Source organism: Bombina bombina, chromosome 3 (assembly GCF_027579735.1).
Source record: "Bombina bombina isolate aBomBom1 chromosome 3, aBomBom1.pri, whole genome shotgun sequence".
NCBI classification, from domain to species: domain Eukaryota; kingdom Metazoa; phylum Chordata; class Amphibia; order Anura; family Bombinatoridae; genus Bombina; species Bombina bombina.
The window spans coordinates 107,653,356-107,672,166 of record NC_069501.1 but is presented as its reverse complement, the minus strand read 5'-3'; the positions used below and the strand labels follow the sequence as shown (position 1 = coordinate 107,672,166).

Genomic DNA, 18,811 nt, shown 5'->3' with positions numbered 1-18,811 from the left:
CCAGAGAAAATGTGTAGGTTGGATAAATATTTTGCGGTACCGACGAGTACTGACGTTTTTCCTATACCTAAGAGACTTACTGACATTGTTACTAAGGAGTGGGATAGACCCGGTGTGCCTTTCTCACCCCCTCCTATATTCAGAAAGATGTTTCCAATAGACGCCGCCACACGGGACTTATGGCAAATGGTCCCTAAGGTGGAGGGAGCAGTTTCTACTTTAGCTAAGCGTACCACTATCCCAGTGGAGGATAGCTGTGCTTTTTCAGATCCAATGGATAAAAAATTAGAGGGTTACCTTAAGAAAATGTTACCAGAAAGATTTACCATAAAATATGGCGTAAATACCTATATTGGTGCGAATCCAAAGGTTACTCTTGGAGTAAGGTTAGGATTCCTAGGATATTGTCTTTTCTACAAGAAGGTTTAGAAAAGGGGTTATCCGCTAGTTCCTTAAAGGGACAGATCTCAGCTCTGTCCATTCTGTTACACAAGCGTCTGTCAGAAGTTCCAGACGTTCAGGCTTTTTGTCAGGCTTTGGCCAGGATTAAACCTGTGTTTAAAGCTGTGGCTCCACCATGGAGTTTAAACCTTGTTCTTAACGTTTTACAGGGTGTTCCGTTTGAACCCCTTCATTCCATTGTTATAAAGTTGTTATCTTGGAAAGTTCTATTTTTAATGGCTATTTCCTCGGCTCGAAGAGTCTCTGAGTTATCAGCCTTACATTGTGATTCTCCTTATTTGATTTTTCACTCGGATAAGGTAGTTCTGCGTACTAAACCTGGGTTCTTACCTAAGGTAGTCACTAACAGGAATATCAATCAGGAGATTGTTGTTCCATCCTTGTGCCCAAATCCTTCTTCGAGGAAGGAACGTCTTTTGCACAATCTGGATGTAGTTCGTGCCCTTAAATTTTATTTACAGGCAACTAAAGATTTTCGACAAACGTCTTCCCTGTTTGTCGTTTACTCTGGTCAGAGGAGAGGTCAAAAAGCTTCTGCTACCTCTCTCTCTTTTTGGCTTCGTAGCATAATTCGTTTAGCTTATGAGACTGCTGGACAGCAGCCTCCTGAAAGAATTACAGCTCATTCCACTAGAGCTGTGGCTTCCACTTGGGCCTTTAAGAATGAGGCCTCTGTTGAACAGATTTGCAAGGCTGCAACTTGGTCTTCGCTTCATACTTTTTCCAAATTTTACAAATTTGACACTTTTGCTTCCTCGGAGGCTATTTTTGGGAGAAAGGTTCTTCAGGCAGTGGTTCCTTCTGTATAAAGAGCCTGCCTATCCCTCCCGTCATCCGTGTACTTTTGCTTTGGTATTGGTATCCCACAAGTAATGATGACCCGTGGACTGATCACACTTAACAGAAGAAAACATAATTTATGCTTACCTGATAAATTCCTTTCTTCTGTAGTGTGATCAGTCCACGGCCCGCCCTGTTTTTTAAGGCAGGTAAATATTTTTTAAATTATACTCCAGTCACCACTACACCCTTGGCTTCTCCTTTCTCGTTGGTCCTTGGTCGAATGACTGGAGGTGACGTAGAGGGGAGGAGCTATATAGCAACTCTGCTGGGTGAATCCTCTTGCACTTCCTGTAGGGGAGCAGATAATATCCCACAAGTAATGATGACCCGTGGACTGATCACACTACAGAAGAAAGGAATTTATCAGGTAAGCATAAATTATGTTATTCTGCTATGTGAAGAACATTGGAATATGAAATATGAAATATTCTAAGTTCTGCAAAAAGCTTGGCAATTAGCTCTCTAGTGAAAGCGCTAAATAGTGCTCCACTTGTAATCTGGCCCTAAGTAAATAACATAGGAATAGAAGAGACAGCTATTAACCTAATGCATGTAGCTTTTTTTTTTAAAAAAACCCCCAACAATCATTAGTTTTATATAAGAGGAAAGCAAACAAGAAATACACAGATCATGGATAATCATTACACTGGCGATACTCAACAATACATTTCTGCCAAAACAGACAAGACTTAAGTAAGAACAATATAATCACAAATTAAGGCAGTTCAACATCCTTTTCTGACATCTGGCTAGGCCACTCCGGGACCTTGAAATGCTTCTAACGAAGCCACTCCTTCATTGCACGGGCGGTGTGTTTGGGATCATTGTCATGCTGAAAGACCCAGCCACGTTTCATCTTCAATGCCCTTGCTGATGAAAGGAGGTTTGCACCTCAATCGTCCTGTTCCCTTTGCAGAGAAACAGCCCCAAAGCATGATGTTGCCACCCCCATGCTTCACAGTAGGTATGGTGTTCTTTGGTTGCAACTCAGCATTCTCTCTCCTCCAAACACGACGAGTTGTGTTTCTACCAAACAGTTCTACTTTGGTTTCATCTGACCATATGACATTCTCCCAATCCGCTTCTGGATCATCCAAATGCTCTCTAGCATACTTCAGACGGGCCCGGACATGTACTGGCTTAAGCAGGGGGACACGTCTGGCACTGCAGGATCTGAGTTCCTGGTGGCGTAGTTACTGATGGTAGCCTTTGTTACGTTGGTCCCAGCTCTCTGCAGGTCATTCACTAGGTCCCCCCGTGTGGTTCTGGGATGTTTGCTCCCCGTTCTTGTGATCATTTTGACCCCAAGGGTCAGGGAGATTATCAGTGGTCTTGTATGTCTTCCATTTTCTAATTATTGCTCCCACAGTTGATTTCTTCACACCAAGCTGCTTGCCTATTGCAGATTCAGTCTTCCCAGCCTGGTGCAGGTCTACAATTTTGTTTCTGGTGTCCTTCGACAGCTAAAAGAGTGGATTAAAAAGCGCAGGGTAAAAGCACCAAACTCCTGATATACCTAAAATGTCCCTAATTTAGGTGTATAAAAAGGATAAAAAATGTGATATTTAAACAGGAGCGCTATAGCTAAAGGTGTAAGATAAATATTTAGACTAGTGAATATAAAAACTACACAATAGCGTGTGAAACTCCAGTATTGATACAAAATGTACAAGATATACAAATAGGATCGTAGCAAATGCTTAGTGATAAAGTGTCAAATGTTCAGTGATAAAATAATTCGTGTGTATTGTGATTATCGAAAAATTAGAAAAGCTAAAAATAAATAGTGACAAGTAAGTGTTATGCAGCAGAATTCTGCTTAAGAAATTATATTTAATGTAACATTCACAAATAAAAACACAATGTATAAAAACGGACGTCTCCGTATATAACTAAATAAGCCAATATACCAACAATATTAAAATGTATCTCCTTGTATTCATAGGTGGGGGATAAAAACAGTCCAAGTTAGGATAATAAGTGATTAGGTGATACAGTCTTACCCCCAAACAATTGCGGCTTTCGATAGAGGGAAAGTGAAAATTACCGCCGTGGCGGAAGTGACGTCACTTGTAGGGGCGCTGGCCTGATTGAGCACTCCAATTGGTTCCTATTGCGATCGCTACTAGGTAACGGCTTCTTGGTCCCACAGTAGTAAGGTATCTGCTCTTTATGTGCCAAAATGCACGCAGGATACTAATAACGGCTGTAATGTGTTTTAAAAGCAGCTGTTGGAGTAGAGGCAAAGTTCAGTTTATAACCTTCAGTGAGGCTTGTGATATCGGCACGCAGACAAGTATGATGCTGCTTATCATCTGTGGAACTTTCAACTTGGCATCGCTGTGGAACTTGTCTGAGTGCCGATATCACAAGCCTTACTGAAGGTTATAAACTGAACTTTGCCTCTACTCCAACAGCTGCTTTTAAAACACATTACAGCCGTTATTAGTATCCTGCGTGCATTTTGGCACATAAAGAGCGGATACCTTACTACTGTGGGACCAAGAAGCCGTTACCTAGTAGCGATCGCAATAGGAACCAATCGGAGTGCTCAATCAGGCCAGCGCCCCTACAAGTGACGTCACTTCCGCCACGGCGGTAATTTTCACTTTCCCTCTATCGAAAGCCGCAATTGTTTGGGGGTAAGACTGTATCACCTAATCACTTATTATCCTAACTTGGACTGTTTTTATCCCCCACCTATGAATACAAGGAGATACATTTCAATATTGTTGGTATATTGGCTTTTTTAGTTATATACGGAGACGTCCGTTTTTATACATTGTGTTTTTATTTGTGAATGTTACATTAAATATCATTTCTTAAGCAGAATTCTGCTGCATAACACTTACTTGTCACTATTTATTTTTAGCTTTTCTAATTTTTTGATAATCACAATACACACGAATTATTTTATCACTGAACATTTGACACTTTATCACTAAGCATTTGCTACGATCCTATTTGTATATCTTGTAGATTTTGTATCAATACTGGAGTTTCACACGCTATTGTGTAGTTTTTATATTCACTAGTCTAAATATTTATCTTACACCTTTAGCTATAGCGCTCCTGTTTAAATATCACATTTTTTATCCTTTTTGTCCTTCGACAGCTCTTTGGTCTTCACCATAGTGGAGTTTGGAGTGTGACTGTTTGAGGTTGTGGACAGGTGTCTTTTTTATACTGATATCAAGTTCAAACAGGTGCCATTAATACAGGTAATGAGTGGAGGACAGAGGAGCCTCTTAAAGAAGAAGATACAGGTCTGAGAGCCAGAAATCTTGCTTGTTTGTAGGTGACCAAATACTTATTTCTCTTACATTGGTGTGTCCGGTCCACGGCTTCATCCTTACTTGTGGGAAATTCTCAATCCCTACAGGAAGTGGCAAAGAGAGCACACAGCAGAGCTGTCCATATAGCTCCCCTCAGGCTCTGCCCCCCCCAGTCATTCTCTTTGCCGCTCTAAACAAGTAGCATCTCCACAGGGGTGGTAAAGAGTTTGTGGTGTTAGTTTGTAGTTTTTATTTCTTCTATCAAAAGTTTGTTATTTTAAAATAGTGCCGGCTTGTACTATTTACTCTGAAGCAGAAAGTGATGAAGATTTCTGCTGAAAGGACTATGATTTTAGCATCAGTAACTAAAATCCATTGCTGTTCCCATGCAGGAATGTTGAATACAGGAGAACTTCAGTTGGGGGGAACAGTTTGCAGGCTTAACTGCTTCAGGTATGATCAGTCATTTTTCTAACAAAACCCAGTAATGCTAGAAGACTGTCAGTAATCCCCATAGGGGAAGGTAAGCCATGTTTCTTAGACTATGTATAAAATAATGGCTTAAATAAAGGGCTTAGTTGCTGGTTGACACTATTTTGGGCTTAATCGATTGCTTCTTAGCATAATTATTTATAGTTTAGGTGTTTTTGTGACTTATAAAAATGCTTATGGTTTTTTTTTATTCGCCTGGCATTTGATTAGACTCCTAATCTCCTCAGAAAGGCCCCAGCACTTTGTAATGCAGAGGGAGGAGGCCTCATTTTCGCACCTCAGTTGCGCAGTTGTTTTTGACAAGACAGTTCATGCAGCCTCACGTGTGGTGTCCAGAGACTTCAGAGGGACTTCAGACAGGCTTATTTCTACTCCAAAGAATCCCTAAGGACGGTAAAAGCCTCAGCAGAAGCTGTGGCATAATACTGTAGTGTGTTTAACCGGTCAAATTCATGTTTTAGCTCCGGTTTGGGCATTAAGGGGTTAATTGAGCTGAAAATTTGTGTGCAATCTTTTCAAAGCATAATGTGGTGAAAATTTCATTAAAATCGGATGTTTCCTTGATGGTTATTTGATGTTTTGGTAATAAAGTGTGCACTTTTATTATTTAAAGACACAGTAACGTTTTTGTCAAAAGTATTTTTTATTGCATTTTAGTGCTGTCTAAGTCTGTCAAACATGTCTGAGCCTTTAGATAGCGCTTGTTCTATATGTTTAAAAGCCATGGCGGTACCCCCATTGAATTTATGTTTGAAGTGTGAAGTGCGTCCAAGCAGTTTAAGGACCATACAATGACACTTAAAAATGTAGCCCAAGATGTATCTTTAGCTGAAGGTAACGAGGAGAGTATTTTATCTTCCCCTTCTGTGTCAACACCAGTTATGCCCGCGCAGGCGATGCCCAGCACATCTAGCGCATCGATCCCTGTTACTTTGCAGCAATTAGCAGCAGTCATGGATAATTCTCTTGCAGCTTTTTTATCCAAACTGCCAGCATTTCCAAGAAAGCGCGATAGCTCAGTTTTAAATAGAGAAAATGAGCAATCAGACGCAGTGGATAATTTATCTGTAGTGCCCTCACATCAATCTGACTTGGCGGTGAGGGAGGGCCTGTCTGAGGGAGAAATTTCTGACTCAGGAAAAGTTGCTCAGCAGGCAGAGCCAGATACTATAGCATTTAAATTTAAGCTAGAGCACCTCCGCGCCCTGCTTAAGGAGGTTTTAACTACGCTAGATGATTGTGACCCCTTGGTGGTCCCAGAAAAATTGTGTAAAATGGACAAATTCTTAGAGGTCCCGGTACACACTGGTGCATTTCCGATACCTAAGAGGGTGGCGGATATTGTGACCAGGGAGTGGGAGAGACCAGGTGTACCTTTTGTCCCCCCCCCCCCCCCCCCCTATATTTAAGAAAATGTTCCCCATTGTTGACCCCAGAAGGGACGCGTGGCAGACGGTCCCTAAGGTGGGGGGGGCAGTTTCAACACTAGCTAAGCGCACCACTATACCAATAGAAGACAGTTGCGCTTTCAAAGATCCTATGGATAAAAAATTGGAAGGTTTGCTTAAGAAAATATTTGTTCAACAAGGTTTTCTTCTTCAACCAATTTCTTGCATTATTCCTGTAACCACTGCAGCGGCTTTTTGGTTTGAGGAACTAGAGAACTCCCTACAGAGGGAGACCCCTTATAATGAGGTTATGGACAGAATTCACGCCCTGAAGTTGGCTAATTCTTTCATTACAGATGCCGCTCTTCAGTTAGCTAAATTAGCGGCGAAAAATTCTGGTTTTGCAATCGTGGCGCGCAGGGCGCTTTGGCTAAAATCTTGGTCGGCGGATGTGTCGTCCAAAACAAAATTGCTTAATATTCCTTTCAAGGGTAAGACCCTTTTCGGGCCAGAGTTGAAAGAGATTATTTCTGATATTACTGGAGGAAAGGGCCATGCCCTTCCACAAGATAGACCTTTCAAGGCTAAAAATAAGTCTAATTTTCGTTCCTTTCGCAATTTCAGGAACGGATCCGCTTCTACTTCTACAGCCACTAAGGAAGAGGTTAACGCTTCCCAGTCCAAACCTGCATGGAAACCCATGCAAGGCTGGAACAAGGGTAAACAGGCCAAGAAGCCTGCTGCTGCTACCAAGACAGCATGAAAGGGTAGCCCCCGATCCGGGACCGGATCTAGTAGGGGGCAGACTTTCTCTCTTTGCTCAGGCCTGGGCAAGAGATGTTCTGGATCCCTGGGCGTTAGAAATTGTCTCTCAGGGGTACCTTCTGGAATTCAAGGACCTTCCTCCAAGGGGAAGGTTCCACATGTCTCGTTTGTCTTTAGACCAGACAAAGAGACAGGCATTCTTACTTTGCATAGAAGATCTTTTAAAGATGGGAGTAATACACCCAGTCCCAACTGCAGTACGAGGACGGGGTTTTTACTCAAACCTGTTTGTAGTTCCCAAAAAGGAAGGAACTTTCAGGCCAATTCTGGACTTAAAAATCCTAAACAAATTTCTCAGAGTTCCATCATTCAAGATGGAAACTATCCGGACAATCTTACCGATGATCCAGGAGGGTCAATATATGACTACCTTGGATTTAAAGGATGCGTACCTGCATTTTCCTATCCACAAGGATCACCATCAGTTCCTAAGGTTCGCCTTCATGGACAAACATTATCAGTTTGTGGCTCTTCCCTTCGGGTTGGCCACCGCTCCAAGAATTTTCACGAAGGTGCTAGGGACCCTTCTAGCGGTTCTAAGACCGCGGGGCATTGCAGTAGCACCTTACCTAGACAATATCTTAATACAAGCGTTGTCTTTTCACAGAGCAAAGGCGCATACAGGCATTGTGTTGGCCTTTCTAAGATCTCACGGGTGGAAGGTGAACGTAGAAAAAAGTTCTCTGTCCCCGGTCACAAGGGTTCCTTTCCTGGGAACAATAATAGACTCGATAGAAATGAAAATCTTTCTGACGGAGGTCAGGAAGTTAAAACTTTCGAATTCCTGTCGAGTTCTTCATGCCAATCCTCAGCCTTCTGTGGCTCGGTGCATGGAGGTAATCGGTCTAATGGTTGCGGCAATGGACACAGTCTCCTTTGCCAGAATTCATTTGAGACCACTGCAACTGTGCATGCTCAAACAGTGGAATGGGGATTATGCAGATTTGTCTCCCCAGATACAAATGGACCAGATAACCAGAGAATCGCTCCTCTGGTGGTTGTCTCAGGATCACCTGTCTCAGGGAATGAGTTTCCGCAGACCGGAGCGGATCATTGTCACGACCGACGCCAGTCTCTTAGGCTGGGGTGCGGTCGGGAACTCCCTGAAAGCTCAGGGTCTATGGTCTCGGGAGGAATCTCTTCTCCCGATAAACATTTTAGTATTGAGAGCGATATTCAATGCGCTCCGGGCCTGGCCTCAGCTGGCGGAGGCCAAATTCATCAGATTTCAGTCGGACAACATAGAACTGGACCTGATGGCGTCCCGCCAGAACTCAAAAGTTCCCCTTTACGGGTCCAGGTCCAGGGATCCCAAGGCGACATTGATAGATGCTCTAGTAACGCCTTGGTCATTCAATCTGACTTATGTCTTTCCACCGTTTCCTCTTCTCCCTCGGCTAGTAGCCAGAATCAAACAGGAGAAGGCTTCGGTAATTCTGATAGCTCCTGCGTGGCCTCGCAGGACTTGGTATGCAGACTTGGTGGATATGTCATCGGCTCCACCATGGAAGCTACCTTTGAGGCAGGACCTTCTAATCTAAGGTCCATTCAAACATCCAAACCTAGTTTCTCTGCAACTGACTGCTTGGAGATTGAACGCTTAATTCTAGCTAAGCGTGGGTTCTCTGAATCAGTTATAGATACTCTGATCCAGGCTAGAAAGCCTGTTACTAGGAAAATTTATTATAAGATATGGCGAAAATATCTTTGTTGGTGCGAATCCAAGGGTTACTCATGGAGTAAGATTAGGATTCCAAGGTTGTTATCTTTCCTCCAAGAAGGATTGGAGAAAGGATTGTCAGCTAGTTCGTTGAAAGGACAGATATCTGCTCTGTCTATTCTGTTACATAAGTGTCTGGCAGCTGTGCCAGATGTGCAGGCGTTTGTTCAGGCCTTAGTTAGGATCAAACCTGTTTACAGACCTGTGGCTCCTCCATGGAGTCTAAATTTAGTTCTTTCAGTTCTTCAAGGGGTTCCGTTTGAACCTCTACATTCCGTAGATATTAAGTTACTATCTTGGAAAGTTTTGTTTTTGGTTGCTATTTCTTCTGCTCAAAGAGTTTCTGAATTGTCTGCTTTGCAGTGTACCTCACCCTATCTGGTGTTCCATACAGATAAGGTTGTTTTGCGTACCAAGCCTGGTTTTCTTCCAAAGGTAGTTTCCAATAAGAATATTAACCAGGAAATAGTTGTTCCTTCTCTGTGTCCTAATCCAGTTTCTAAAAAGGAACGTCAGTTACACAATCTAGATGTGGTTCGTGCTTTAAAATTCTATTTAGAAGCAACAAAAGATTTCAGACAAACATCATCCTTGTTTGTCATTTATTCTGGTAAGAGGAGAGGTCAGAAAGCAACTGCTACCTCTCTTTCCTTCTGGCTGAAAAGCATCATGCGATTGGCTTATGAGACTGCCGGACGGCAGCCTCCTGAACAAATTACCGCTCACTCCACTAGAGCTGTGGCTTCCACATGGGCTTTCAAGAACGAGGCTTCTGTTGAACAGATTTGTAAGGCAGCAACTTGGTCTTCACTGCATACATTTGCCAAATTTTACAAATTCAATACTTTTGCTTCTTCGGAGGCTATTTTTGGGAGAAAGGTTTTACAAGCAGTGGTGCCTTCCGTTTAGGTTACCTGACTGTTTCCCTCCCTTCATCCGTGTCCTAAAGCTTTGGTATTGGTTCCCACAAGTAAGGATGAAGCCGTGGACCGGACACACCAATGTAAGAGAAAACAGAATTTATGCTTACCTGATAAATTTCTTTCTCTTACGGTGTGTCCGGTCCACGGCCCACCCTGGAGATTTAGTCAGGTCTAAAATTATTTCTCTTGTTAAGTGTATCCAGTCCACAGATCATCCATTACTTGTGGGATATTCTCCTTCCCAACAGGAAGTTGCAAGAGGATCACCCACAGCAGAGCTGCTATATAGCTCCTCCCCTCACTGCCATATCCAGTCATTCTCTTGCAACTCTCAACTAAGATGGAGGTCGTAAGAGGACTGTGGTGTTTTATACTTAGTTTATTTCTTCAATCAAAAGTTTGTTATTTTTAAATGGTACCGGAGTGTACTGTTTATCTCAGGTAGTATTTAGAAGAAGAATCTGCCTGCGTTTTCTATGATCTTAGCAGAAGTAACTAAGATCCTTTGCTGTTCTCACATATTCTGAGGAGTGAGGTAACTTCAGAGGGGGAATAGCGTACAGGTTTTCCTGTAATAAGGTATGTGCAGTTAAAATATTTTTCTAGGGATGGAATTTGCTAGAAAATGCTGCTGATACCGAAGTAATGTAAGTAAAGCCTTAAATGCAGTGATAGCGACTGGTATCAGGCTTATTAATAGAGATACATACTCTTCTAAAAGTGTATTTTAAAACGTTTGCTGGGATGTTTAATCGTTTTTTACATATAATTGGTGATAAAACTTATTGGGGCCTAGTTTTTTCCACATGGCTGGCTTGAATTTTGCCTAGAAACAGTTCCCTGAGGCTTCAAAAGTCGTATTGAGGGAGGTAAAAAGCCACAGTAGAGCTGTGGCAGTTGTTGTGACTGTTTAAAAAACGTTTTTGTCATTTGTTATTCGGTTTTTGGTATTAAGGGGTTAATCATCCATTTGCAAGTGGGTGCAATGCTCTGCTAACTTATTACATACACTGTAAAAATTTCGTTAGTGTAACTGCATTTTTTCACTGTTTTTTCAAAATTTGGGAAAATTTGTGTTTCTTAAAGGCGCAGTAACGTTTTTTTATATTGCTTGTAAACTTGTTTTAAAGTGTTTTCCAAGCTTGCTAGTCTCATTGCTAGTCTGTTTAAACATGTCTGACACAGAGGAACCTACTTGTTCATTATGTTTGAAAGCCATGGTGGAGCCCCATAGGAGAATGTGTACTAAATGTATTGATTTCACCTTAAACAGTAAAGATCAGTCTTTATCTATAAAAGAATTATCACCAGAGGGTTCTGTCGAGGGGGAAGTTATGCCGACTAACTCTCCCCACGTGTCAGACCCTTCGCCTCCCGCTCAGGGGACGCACGCTAATATGGCGCCAATTACATCAGGGACGCCCATAGCGATTACCTTGCAGGACATGGCTGCAATCATGAATAATACCCTGTCAGAGGTATTATCTAGATTGCCTGAATTAAGAGGCAAGCGCGATAGCTCTGGGGTTAGGAGAGATACAGAGCGCGCAAATGCTGTTAGAGCCTTGTCTGATACTGCGTCACAGTATGCAGAAAATGAGGACGGAGAGCTTCAGTCTGTGGGTGACATCTCTGACTCGGGGAAACCTGATTCAGAGATTTCTAATTTTAAATTTAAGCTTGAGAACCTCCGTGTATTGCTTGGGGAGGTATTAGCTGCTCTGAATGACTGTAACACAGTTGCAATTCCAGAGAAATTGTGTAGGCTGGATAGATACTATGCGGTGCCGGTGTGTACTGACGTTTTTCCTATACCTAAAAGGCTTACAGAAATTATTAGCAAGGAGTGGGATAGACCTGGTGTGCCCTTTTCCCCACCTCCTATATTTAGAAATTTTTTTCCAATAGACGCCACTACGCGGGACTTATGGCAGACGGTCCCTAAGGTGGAGGGAGCAGTTTCTACTTTAGCAAAGCGTACCACTATCCCAGTTGAGGACAGTTGTGCTTTTTCAGATCCAATGGATAAAAAATTGGAGGGTTACCTTAAGAAAATGTTTATTCAACAAGGTTTTATTTTACAGCCCCTTGCATGCATTGCGCCTGTCACTGCTGCGGCGGCATTCTGGTTTGAGGCCCTGGAAGAGGCCATCCAGACAGCTCCATTGAATGAAATTATTGACAAGCTTAGAACGCTTAAGCTAGCTAACTCATTTGTTTCTGATGCCATTGTTCATTTGACTAAACTAACGGCTAAGAATTCCGGATTCGCCATCCAGGCGCGTAGGGCGCTATGGCTTAAATCCTGGTCAGCTGACGTGACTTCAAAGTCTAAATTACTCAACATTCCTTTCAAGGGGCAGACCTTATTCGGGCCTGGCTTGAAGGAAATTATTGCTGACATTACTGGAGGCAAGGGTCATACCCTTCCTCAGGACAAGGCCAAATAAAGGCCAAACAGTCTAATTTTCGTGCCTTTCGAAATTTCAAGGCAGGAGCAGCATCAACTTCCTCCGCTTCAAAACAAGAGGGAACTGTTGCTCATTCCAGACAGGCCTGGAAACCAAACCAGTCCTGCAACAAGGGCAAGCAGGCCAGAAAGCCTGCTGCTGCCCCCAAGACAGCATGAAGGAACGGCCCCCTATCCGGAAACGGATCTAGTGGGGGGCAGACTTTCTCTCTTCGCCCAGGCGTGGGCAAGAGATGTTCAGGATCCCTGGGCGTTGGAGATCATATCTCAGGGATATCTTCTGGACTTCAAAGCTTCTCCTCCACAAGGGAGATTTCATCTTTCAAGGTTATCAGCAAACCAGATAAAGAAATAGGCATTCCTAAGCTGTGTGCAAGACCTCCTAGTAATGGGAGTGATCCATCCAGTTCCGCGGACGGAACAAGGACAGGGATTTTATTCAAATCTGTTTGTGGTTCCCAAGAAAGAGGGAACCTTCAGACCAATCTTGGATCTAAAGATCTTAAACAAATTCCACAGAGTTCCATCATTCAAAATGGAAACTATTCAGACCATCCTACCCATGATCCAAGAGGGTCAGTACATGACCACAGTGGACTTAAAGGATGCCTACCTTCACATACCGATTCACAAAGATCATCATCGGTTCCTAAGGTTTGCCTTTCTAGACAGGCACTACCAATTTGTAGCTCTTCCCTTCGGGTTGGCCACTGCCCCGAGAATTTTTACAAAGGTTCTGGGCTCACTTCTGGCGGTTCTAAGACCGCGAGGCATAGCGGTGGCTCCGTATCTAGACGACATCCTGATACAGGCGTCAAGCTTTCAAATTGCCAAGTCTCATACAGAGATAGTTCTGGCATTTCTGAGGTCGCATGGGTGGAAAGTGAACGTGGAAAAGAGTTCTCTATCACCACCCACAAGAGTCTCCTTCCTAGGGACTCTTATAGATACTGTAGAGATGAAAATTTACCTGACGGAGTCCAGGTTATCAAAACTTCTAAATGCTTGCCGTGTCCTTCATTCCATTCCACGCCCGTCAGTGGCTCAGTGCATGGAGGTAATCGGCTTAATGGTAGCGGCAATGGACATAGTGCCATTTGCGCGCCTGCATCTCAGACCGCTGCAATTATGCATGCTAAGTCAGTGGAATGGGGATTACTCAGATTTGTCCCCTCTACTAAATCTGGATCAAGAGACCAGAGATTCTCTTCTCTGGTGGCTTTCTCGGGTCCATCTGTCCAAGGGTATGACCTTTCGCAGGCCAGATTGGACGATTGTAACAACAGATGCCAGCCTTCTAGGTTGGGGCGCAGTCTGGAACTCCATGAAGGCTCAGGGATCGTGGACTCAGGAGGAGAAACTCCTCCCAATAAATATTCTGGAGTTAAGAGCAATATTCAATGCTCTTCTAGCTTGGCCTCAGTTAGCAACACTGAGGTTCATCAGATTTCAGTCGGACAACATCACGACTGTGGCTTACATCAACCATCAAGGGGGAACCAGGAGTTCCCTAGCGATGTTAGAAGTCTCAAAGATAATTCGCTGGGCAGAGTCTCACTCTTGCCACCTGTCAGCGATCCACATCCCAGGCGTAGAGAACTGGGAGGCGGATTTTCTAAGTCGTCAGACTTTTCATCCGGGGGAGTGGGAACTCCATCCCGAGGTGTTTGCTCAACTGGTCCATCGTTGGGGCAAACCAGAACTGGATCTCATGGCGTCTCGCCAGAACGCCAAGCTTCCTTGTTACGGATCCAGGTCCAGGGACCTGGGAGCAACGCTGATAGATGCTCTAGCAGCTCCTTGGTTCTTCAACCTGGCCTATGTGTTTCCACCGTTTCCTCTGCTCCCTCGACTGATTGCCAAAATCAAACAGGAGAGAGCATCGGTGATTCTGATAGCGCCTGCGTGGCCACGCAGGACCTGGTATGCAGACCTAGTGGACATGTCATCTCTTCCACCATGGACTCTGCCTCTGAGGCAGGACCTTCTAATACATGGTCCTTTCAATCATCCAAATCTAATTTCTCTGAGACTGACTGCATGGAGATTGAACGCTTGATTCTATCAAGGCGTGGCTTCTCCGAGTCAGTCATTGATACCTTAATACAGGCTCGGAAGCCTGTCACCAGGAAAATCTACCATAAGATATGGCGTAAATATCTTTATTGGTGTGAATCCAAGAGTTACTCATGGAGTAAGGTTAGGATTCCTAGGATATTGTCCTTTCTCCAAGAGGGTTTGGACAAAGGCTTATCAGCTAGTTCTTTAAAAGGACAGATCTCTGCTCTGTCTATTCTTTTGCACAAGCGTCTGGCAGAAGTTCCAGACGTCCAGGCATTTTGTCAGGCTTTGGTTAGGATTAAGCCTGTGTTTAAAACTGTTGCTCCCCCGTGGAGCTTAAACTTGGTTGTTAAAGTTCTTCAGAGAGTTCCGTTTGAACCCCTTCATTCCATTGATATTAAACTTTTATCTTGGAAAGTTCTGTTTTTGATGGCTATTTCCTCGGCTCGTAGAGTCTCTGAGTTATCTGCCTTACATTGTGATTCTCCTTATCTGATTTTTCATTCAGACAAGGTAGTTCTGCGTACCCAACCTGGGTTTTTACCTAAGGTGGTTTCTAACAGGAATATCAATCAAGAGATTGTTGTTCCATCATTGTGTCCTAATCCTTCTTCAAAGAAGGAACGTCTTTTGCATAATCTGGACGTAGTCCGTGCCTTGAAGTTTTACTTACAGGCTACTAAAGTTTTTCGTCAAACATCTGCCCTGTTTGTCGTTTACTCTGGACAGAGGAGAGGTCAAAAAGCTTCGACAACCTCTCTCTCCTTTTGGCTTCGGAGCATAATACGCTTAGCCTATGAGACTGCTGGACAGCAGCCCCCTGAAAAGATTACAGCTCATTCTACTAGAGCTGTGGCTTCCACCTGGGCCTTTAAAAATGAGGCCTCTGTTGAACAGATTTGCAAGGCTGCGACTTGGTCTTTGCTTCACACCTTTTCAAAAGTTTACAAATTTGACACTTTTGCTTCTTCGGAGGCTGTTTTTGGGAGAAAGGTTCTACAGGCAGTGGTTCCTTCCGTTTAAGTTCCTGCCTTGTCCCTCCCATCATCCGTGTACTTTAGCTTTGGTATTGGTATCCCACAAGTAATGGATGATCCGTGGACTGGATACACTTAACAATAGAAAACATAATTTATGCTTACCTGATAAATTTATTTCTCTTGTAGTGTATCCAGTCCACGCCCCCCCCCCCTGTCCTTTTAAGGCAGGTTTAAATTGTAATTAAACTACAGTCACCACTGCACCCTATGGTTTCTCCTTTCTCGTCTTGTTTCGGTCGAATGACTGGATATGGCAGTGAGGGGAGGAGCTATATAGCAGCTCTGCTGTGGGTGATCCTCTTGCAACTTCCTGTTGGGAAGGAGAATATCCCACAAGTAATGGATGATCCGTGGACTGGATACACTACAAGAGAAATAAATTTATCAGGTAAGCATAAATTATGTTTTTTGTAAACTACAGTCACCACTGCACCCTATGGTTCTCCTTTTTCTTCTAACCGTCGGTCGAATGACTGGGGGGCGGAGACTGAGGGGAGCTATATGGACAGCTCTGCTGTGTGCTCTCTTTGCCACTTCCTGTAGGGATTGAGAATATCCCACAAGTAAGGATGAAGCCGTGGACCAGACACACCGTAAGAGAAAGAAATTTATCAGGTAAGCATAAATTCTGTTTTTCCACCATAATTTGGAAATAAATTCTTTCCAAATCAGACAATGTGATTGTTTGGATTTGTTTCCACATTTTGTCTCTCATAGTTGAGGTATACCTATGATGAAAATTACAGGCCTCTCTCATCTTCTTAAGTGGGAGAACTTGCACAATTGGTGGCTGACTAAATACTTTTTTGCCCCTCTGTATATGTGTGTGTGTCTGTATATATGTATATACAGTATCTCACAAAAGTGAGTACACCCCTCACATTTTTGTAAATATTTTATTATATCTTTTCATGTGACAACACTTAAGAAATGACACTTTTCTACAATATAAAGTAGTGAGTGTACAGCCTGTATAACAGTGTAAATTTGCTGTCCCCTCAAAATAACTCAACACACAGCCATTAATGTCTAAACTGTTGGCAAGAAAAGTGAGTACACCCCTAAGAGGAAATGTCCAAATTGGGCCCAAAGTGTCAATATTTTGTGTGGCCACCATTATTTTCCAGCACTTCCTTAACCCTCTTGGGAATGGAATTCACCAGAGCTTCACAGGTTGCCACTGGAGTCCTCTTCCACTCCTCCATGATGACATCACAGAGCGCTCTCCCACCTTGCATTTGAGGATGCCTCACAGGTGCTCAATATGGTTTAGGTCTGGAGACATGCTTGGCCAGTCCATCACCTTTACCCTCAGCTTCTTTAGCAAGGCGGTGGTCGTCTTGGAGGTGTGTTTGGGGTAGTTATCATGTTGGAATACTGCCCTGCGGCCCAGTCTCCGAAGGGAGGGGATCATGCTCTGCTTCAGTATGTCACAGTGTATGTTGGCATTGATGGTTCCCTCAGTGAACTGTAGCTCCCCAGTGCCGGCAGCACTCATGCAGGCCCAGACCATGACACTCCCACCACCATGCTTGACTGTAGGCAAGACACACTTGTCTTTGTACTTCTTACCTGGTTGCCACCACACACCCTTGACACCATCTGAACCAAATAAGTTTAACTTGGTCTCATCGGACCACAGGACATGGTTCCAGTAATCCATGTCCTTAGTCTGCTTGTCTTCAGCAAACTGTTTGCGGGCTTTCTTGTGCATCATCTTTAGAAGAGGCTTCCTTCTGGGACAACAGCCATGCAGACCAATTTAATGCAGTGTGCGGCGTATGGTCTGCGCACTGACAGGCTGACCCCTCACCCCTTCAACCTCTGCAGCAATGCTGGCAGCACTCATATGTCTATTTCCCAAAGACAACCCCTGGATATGACGCTGAGCATGTGCACTCAACTTTTTTGGTCGACCATGACGAGGCCTGTTCTGAGTGGAACCTGTTCTGTGAAACTGCTGTATGGTCTTTCCCACTGTGCTGCAGCTCTGTTTCAGGGTCTTGGCAATCTTCTTATAGCCTAGGCAATCTTTATGTAGAGCAACAATTCTTTTTTTCAGATCCTCAGAAAGTTCTTTGCCATGAGGTGCCATATTGAACTTCCAGTGACCAGTGTGAGAGGGATAACACCAAATTTAACACACCTGCTCCCCATTCATAACTGAGACCTTGTAACACTAACAAGTCACATTTAACCGTGGAGGGAAAATGGCTAATTGGGCCCAATTTGGACATTTCCACTTAGGGGTGTACTCACTTTTGTTGCCAACGGTTTAGACATTAATGGCTGTGTGTTGAGTTATTTTGAGGGGACAGCAAATTTACACTGTTATACAAGCTATACACTCACTACTTTACATTGTAGCAAAGTGCCATTTCTTCAGTGTTGTCACTTGAAAAGATATAATAAAATATTTACAAAAATATGAGGGGTGTACTCACTTTTGTGAGATACTGTGTATATGTGTGTGTGTGTGTGTATATATATATGTGTGTGTATATATGTGTGTGTGTGTGTGTGTGTGTATATATATATGTGTGTGTGTGTGTGTATATATATATGTGTGTGTGTGTGTGTTTATATATGTGTGTGTGTGTGTATATATATATGTGTGTGTGTGTGTGTTTATATATGTGTGTGTGTGTGTATATATATATGTGTGTGTGTGTGTATATATATATGTGTGTGTGTGTGTATATATATATGTGTGTGTGTGTGTGTTTATATATGTGTGTGTGTGTATATATATATATGTGTGTGTGTGTGTATATATGTGTGTGTGTGTGTATATATGTGTGTGTGTGTGTGTGTGTATATATATATGTGTGTGTGTGTGTGTATATATATATGTGTGTGTGTGTGTGTTTATATATGTGTGTGTGTGTGTATATATATATGTGTGTGTGTGTGTGTTTATATATATGTGTGTGTGTGTGTATATATATATGTGTGTGTGTGTGTGTTTATATATGTGTGTGTGTGTGTATATATATATGTGTGTGTTTATATATGTGTGTGTGTGTATATATATATGTGTGTGTGTGTGTGTATATATGTGTGTGTGTGTGTGTGTGCAGTGAGACACTGCAGAAAAGGTTTCACTAAAAAACTCATCGCAGAAAATAAAAAAAAAGCTTCCAGCAGTATGATTCTGGATATCACCATATCAGTGAATAATGGAAAATATTTAATGGGACATGAAACCCATTTTCTTTCTTTCATGATACATGATTGCTGTTCCTGAGCCTAACTAAGCTGTGCTTTTCAACAAAGAAAACTAAGCAAATTATATAAAATAAATAAATTGGA

General features: G+C 43.0%; 1 protein-coding gene across 1 annotated transcript in view; it reads left to right on the top strand.

The window, feature by feature from the left end:
• The window catches only part of CLIC6 (chloride intracellular channel 6), a 349,353-nt gene that overhangs the window by 165,644 nt on the left and 164,898 nt on the right, over positions 1 to 18,811 (top strand). The window lies entirely within an intron of this gene.